We start from the raw sequence: 6,815 nt of genomic DNA on the forward strand, positions 1-6,815 counted from the left end.
CCCTTTGCATATTTCAAGTTGTCCTTCCTAATGCTGAATCCACGCTTTTTCGCATAATCGTTATAGAAATCATATGCCTCCTCGTCTGTCCTGAACGTCGTGGACATCACCGTCCAATGCCTGTCCAGTGATTCTTGCTGGTATTCATCGTACCCAGTGTCAAAATTGCACTCATCACCATCGGCATCATCATCGTTTTTGCACGCGCCACTAACCTCTCCCTGGAAAAAATTACAAACAACCTTATATGTCAGTAAGTAGTTGTATAAGGACTATCATATGTATTCACTTTCCACTACTTACTTTGCTCGAGCTGTCATTATAAGATGCATCAATATCGTTTTCATCATTGGCATCACCGAAAAAATTCCATTCATAGTACCCTTCCACTTCCATCTGCGCAAATTGTAAATATGATATGTAAGATTTGATGCGTTTTTCATGTCACTTTAAAAAAACTACAATACATAAATCTAAACCTACATGGCTTCCGCTTTCACCATATGAATCATCTATATCCATATCCTCATTGTCATCATCCCCTCCTATCTGTGAAAATTCAAACATGTTATTGTCATCGCGGATGCTTGTATTTAATATGTAAGACAACATGCAGACCACTTACATTGCCACTGTAAGACTCATCCAAACTCATATAATTTTCGCCGTCATGTTCGTCTTCATCCAATGACAATGATCCGTCCTCGCTACCGCCATCATCACCGTCATATCCTATTTCAGCCTCAATCTATACACGTTCATATATAATCAAAGATTCATTCAAACTTCACGTAACATCTTTGCATTTAAAATCCGTTTTTAAATCACTATGCCAGCGCCTCGCGTACCTCATTGCCTTCGTCAGACATGAGAATAGTGTTGGGATTCGCCGAAGACTCGACGGTGAACAGCTACGAGCTGGCAACGACGGAGGCGTCTGCCCGACCGAGGCGGTTGTCGGCGTCTAGTCACACACAACGCGAGGGCGAACAGCACGCCGGGCTGACGACGGGCGATTCTCGGCGTCCGGTATCGCCCGATCGGCCAGGTACTGCCGGAGATGGCGGCGGCGGTGGCGGCGCCTGAGGCGACGTGAAGATAGGGTTCGCCCGACCGGTTTTTTTAATCACTCGGGCGTAGGCAGTGGGGCGGGCGTGCATGCGTGAAGGCGTACACCGGACGTGGGCGCGGACGGGCGGGCGTACGCGACAGCGCCGTACGGCGACGCGGGCGTGCGTACGACGGGCGGGTATTTTCATACGGCGTGTGAAATGACCGCCCTACCCTTTATACATTTTTGGGGGAGGGGGGTTGTACCGAAGCGCGCCTCCCTATAAAATCCTGCGCTCGCCACGCGCATAGAACACAGCAACGCGCCCTCCCCTCGCAACCTCGCCGCTTCGCAACCTCGGCGCTTCGCCACCTCGCCGCTTCACCGCTTTCCGCGCCACCACCGCGCCACCATGTCGCCGCGCCGCCGGGGTTCTTCGGGCTACGGCGGCGTCCGCGAGCGCCCCAACGGCTGGTACTCGGCCGAGATCCGGTCCGGCGACGTCCGGCTCGGCCTCGGGTCGTTCCAGAGCGCGCACGAGGCGGCCCACGCGTACGACGCGGCGGCGTGGCGCTTGGACAGGCCCCGGTCGTAGATGAACTTCCGGGACGTCTTCACGCGCGAGCAGGCGCAGCGCGTCGCCCCTCCGCCGCGTCTCATCACCGACATGGACCCTGCCGACCACGCTCGGCGGCAGCGCTGCCTCCTCATTGCCGAGGAGGACGAGCGAGCCATGGCGGAGTGGCGCCGTCGCCACCCGGAGGTCGTCATCGACGAGCCATGGCGGACCGGCGATGGCGGAAGGCATTGGCGAATGCGCTGTCCGATATCGTTGCAGCAGGTGAGAGGTCCATCTTCACGTCAGACGATGAACGTTGGTTGGACATGTGGCTCGATACCTCGGACGACACCGACGAGGATGATGATGGTGATGATGGTAGCGACTTGGAGTAGTTTCTACCTATGTATGTCATAGTAGTTTCTATGTAATTGCATCGTAGTTTTATCTATCTATGCTTTCGAAATATCTATCTAGTTGCACCGATGTAAAATACATTCGTATCGTTTTTTATTATCTATGCACTCTATCGTTTTATCTATGTAAATTTATCGTTTTTTATTATCTATGCTTCTGAAAATGTTGTAAAAGATGGGCGCGCGCGCTGCTGGAGCGGCGCGCGCGCTGCATTTTAGCGCGGCTGCTGGAGCCAGCGCTGCGTGCCGCGCCAAACTAGGCGGTGGGCGCGCGGCAAAGCTATTTTTTGCGTGCGGTGCGTTCGACGCCTGTTGGAGATGCTCTGATGATAAATATACTACGGCGATATGCTTTGCTCAAAGTCATTCGAGATGTAGACCATGACATGAATTGTAGTTTTATCATTTGGGGTCAATCTGGTGGTTAATTAAACATAGCTGGTAACAGGTTCATATATATATGACCTCAAAATCGAAACCTTAACTTGGTGACCACAAGATTTTCCTGTTAAAAAATTTCCTTTCTTAGAGCATCTCCAACCGCCGCGCTACGAGTCGTGCTAAAAACTTATTTGTCACGCGCCGTTCGTCTGGTTTTACGCGGCCGCCAGCGCTGGCTCCAACAGCGCTGCGCTAAAATGCAGCACGCGTGCCGCTCCAGGAGCGTGCAAAAAATGCAACGCGCGCGAATCGCTGGGGCATTGCATATATGGCATTTTAGACACAAAATGGATTTGAAAACATTCAAAATGCAATGAACATGGCATATAAATTTTCACACAAACAAGTTGATAAATAAAAGTTCATGCCCACAAGTTCAAAATCATGCCCACAAGTTTATCCAACCAAGTTCAAAATGCAAACCAAGTTCAAGACACAAACGAAAGACATATCAATCCTCCTCCTCGTCTTCGTCCTCATCTTCGGAAGACGATTCTGCCTCATCCGAAGATGATTCTTCCTCCCTCTCCTCATCGTGCACCGAATCACGTGAAGCTCCGACGGTGTTGGCAAGATTTTCAACGGCACCGTCATGGGAATGTGTGTGAGGAGGCACATCGAAAGACATTCCGCATATGGCGGCCGAAGGTGCACCCATGCCTCCCATGAGAGAAGCAAAACTCATGCCTCCCATGGCGGCCATAACATCGGGGGGTGCTCCAAAGCCACCCATGCCTCCCATGGCACATAAACCTCCCACGGAACCTCCGAAGTCACCCATGCCACCATGGCGCCAAGGCCACCGCCACCCATGGCGCCGAGGCCACCGCCACCCATTGCGTCGAGGCCACCGCCACCCATGGCGCCAAGGCCACCGCCACCCATTGTGCGAATCATGGCTCTTTTTTGGATCAAGACTTCTTCACAGGCAAGATTGACTACTCCTTTTGCACCTCATTGAGGATAGATGTGTCCAAGAAGAACAAGTGCTTCTCCCATTCCAACAATCTAGTTCGCTCCTCATTGCTCACCTTCCTCTCCTCCAAAGCCACCCTCCTCTCCTCGGCCGCCAACTTCCTCTCCTCGGCCGCGACATCTTGGTTCCTTACCATTTTCCTCACCTCGTTGGCTTCTTTTCTTGCCTTCACAATAGCTTCCATAGCATTTTTGAGCTCATCATCTCCTTTCCTCTTCTTCTTTTTTTTTTGCGTCCTTCTTGCACCCATCCGGTCGTTTTGGCTTCGAGTATGAAACCGAGTTGGGTGTATGGCTTCTCTTGCCGTCACTTGATGCATCATCCTCCTCCTGATCATCATCATCATTCAACTCAATTGTTCGCTTGCGTTTGTTGCTCAAATTCAAATCATCCAAATCTTCACGCTTCTTCCATTTCTCATCATCCTTCAACACGTTATAGCAATGAGGCAAGGTAAAAACCCTTCCTTTCTTGATCTTCCCCTTCTTGGTTTTCCTCTCCTCTTCTTTGAACAAGTTTTGTGCAATGTGGTACTACATGAAAACAAAGCAAGTTAGCACTTCGAACACCAACAACAAGTATGATGAACATGTATGGAAATGCCACTTACTCTATCGTCCTCATTTGTGCCACTTGGGTTCAATTTGTCAACTGCCTTTTGACAAGCCGCCCACTTTTGACAATCCGAGTTGATTGTCGACCACCAGGACCGAAGTGGTTTCTCGGAGCGGTCAATTCCACTGACGTTGTGAACATCATAGTGTTCTTTCATCCGCCCCCAATAAGCATCTCTACTTTGATCACCTCCAACGGATGGATCCCTCAACACTTGCAACCAAGTATTGCATAGTAAGATGTCATCGGAGTTGGTGTAATTGCCCGCTCTTCCTTTTGGCGCGTCGACAATGCCCTCACCCTCCTCGTCCACCTCGAACTCATGGTCTTCAAAATGCATGTCATTGGTTTGAGACCAATGTGAATTGTTGGAGCCAACACCCATAGTTGACATGTATGCATCATCGTTGAGACTACAAAGTTTTTGAACAATGCGAATAAGCTATCTATATGAATGCATTCAAAAAATAACAAGAAAAGAAACGTTGATTTTTTTTACCTTGGGGGCATTTCGTTGAACACGTTGTGCGCCTCGGCCGCTGGCTTAACGAGTGAGCTCGCCGGCGCTTCGGTAGCCGCCGTTCCCGTCCCACGCCCTGCAAGCTTTTTCCTCCTCGCCTTCGAGGTGCCGGAGCCATCCGCCGCCTTGTTCTTCGCCGATGCCTTGCCCTTCTTCGGCCGCACCGCATTGGGAAGCTTCAAGGGGGGGAGGGGGACGGCGGCTCGAGGCGACGCGGCGCGACGCCACCCGCCGTCGAGGTCATTCGCGGCGGCATGAAGAGGCCGCGCGTGAGGCCGATGGTCGAAGGAGCTCCAGCGGGGTGCCGGTGCTAGGGTTTGCGGCGGCGGCGGCGGCGGTGGACGGGTCGCGGCAATAGGATGAGGTGAGCGGGGTGCCGGCGCGTGCATCCATGGGGTGCAGTTCGCCGGCGCCGACGCGCGCGGGGTGTAGGAGGCGGAGAGGAGAGAGTGCGGCGCGAGCGCTCGAGTGTGCCGCGCGCGGAAGCGGGCACCTCAAATACATGGCGCGAGATAGCGAATCGGACAGCGCGCCCAACTCCTTATACCGTGCGCGTGGTTATTGCGCGCCCGCTGGAGACACCCGGAGGGTTGCGCGCTGGCTAAAATGGCCAAATTTGCAGCACTATGCTTGTTTAGCGCGGCTGTTGGAGATGCTCTTAGCATGGATGTTACTACTACATTCTAGAACTAGAAATTGTTGTTGGCAGCATATCTAGTGAATCCGAGCTATTTGTGTGTCCGTGTATCCCTTTTCTTTTCACCCCCACGATCTTAATCGTACGAATTATCAGAGTTCGCGGTAATTTTACACTTACACGCCCGCCCTTCGACTAAAAGCAGCAACTTAATTTTGCAACAATACCCCAACTTCTGTATGCGTCGTGCGCCGGCGCCGCCGCCGAACTGCACATACGTCTGATCTGGATCGACTTGATCCTGACGTGCACCGGCACCCACCCGGCCGCCCCCATGCAGGTAGCATCCCAATCCTTTACGTGCTCCTCTACTCCCATGTTAACACTTAACACAAACCAGATAAGCACCAACAAGTGCCCCATGCTTGTACTTCCCCGATCTGATCCATCTCATGTATAACTGAAATATTCTGCTGCAGCGGCGACTAGACACGGACAAGTAGCAAGTACCCCTTGCAATCAGAGACACGTGGGCATCAAAACTTTGAGGTAAAACAACCGACAAATTCAGTCCTTGTGTATACATAGTGTATTTTGCAAGGCTAATTGTGTAGCTACATGTGCAGAAGTATGGATCCAATCAATAACATTCAAATGCATATGAGCCCCGGGGGATTTAGTACGCCCAAAAAGAACACAACCATACCTCTCTTTGTAAGTCAGTTTGCACTAACTGAAACTATGCATGCATTTGCCAAAAAATACTGAACACATGAAATTACTTATTTCCGTTTATTCTTGACATTGCAGTCTTCTTCTTTTACGCCTGAATGTGATGAGCATTTGAAGCCTAAAGTGGGTATGACATTTGAAGGACTCGAGGCCGTGGAGAAGTTCTACAAGGCATATGCACATCAATCAGGTTTTGGCGTTCGTATCGGACAGCAGAAAAAGATTGAGAATAAGGTGGTCCGGACTAAGCGTTTCATGTGTAGTAGAGAAGGATTCAAGTCAAAAGATATTAAGGAGATTAATGACCCCTTGAGGAAAAGACGTAAGCAGACAGACACGCGATGCGGTTGTGATGCTCATATATTTGTTAGACTTTGTGGGGAGAACACCTACAAGATAGACTCATGGATTGAGCATCATGTTCATGGTCTTGTATCACCTGATAAGCGTCATTTGATCAGATCCAATCGTAGAGTTGGTGAGAGGGCAAAGAATACTTTATACACATGTCATAAGGCAAGCATTGGAACCTCCCAGGCATACAGGCTCCTGCAAGTTAGCGAGGGTGGAATTCCGAATGCTGGGTGCACAAAGAGGGACTTGCAAAATTACTATCGCGGACTCAGGTATAAAATCAGAGACGCAGATGCTCAAATGTTTGTGGCCCAATTAGCTAGAAAGCAGGAAGTGAATTCAACATTTTTCTATGATTTTGAGGTGAATGATGAGGGGAACCTGGTGCGTGTGTTCTGGGCGGATGCCACAAGCAGGAAGAACTATAGTCACTTTGGTGATGTGATATCCTTTGATTCTACATACACCACTAATCAGTACAACATGATATTTGCACCATTTATAGGGGTTAATC

At 50.4% G+C, this 6,815-nt stretch overlaps 1 long non-coding RNA gene across 1 annotated transcript; it reads left to right on the forward strand.

Annotated features, from left to right (window-relative positions):
• Positions 1-5,472: 5,472 nt before the first annotated feature.
• On the forward strand, positions 5,473-6,409 carry LOC125548013. Its single transcript, XR_007300869.1, has 4 exons — positions 5,473-5,555; positions 5,695-5,764; positions 5,842-5,929; positions 6,026-6,409. It is a non-coding gene; the product is annotated as an uncharacterized LOC125548013 (long non-coding RNA).
• Positions 6,410-6,815: the final 406 nt, after the last annotated feature.

This window comes from Triticum urartu, chromosome 3, assembly GCF_003073215.2.
Source record: "Triticum urartu cultivar G1812 chromosome 3, Tu2.1, whole genome shotgun sequence".
Lineage (NCBI taxonomy): Eukaryota > Viridiplantae > Streptophyta > Magnoliopsida > Poales > Poaceae > Triticum > Triticum urartu.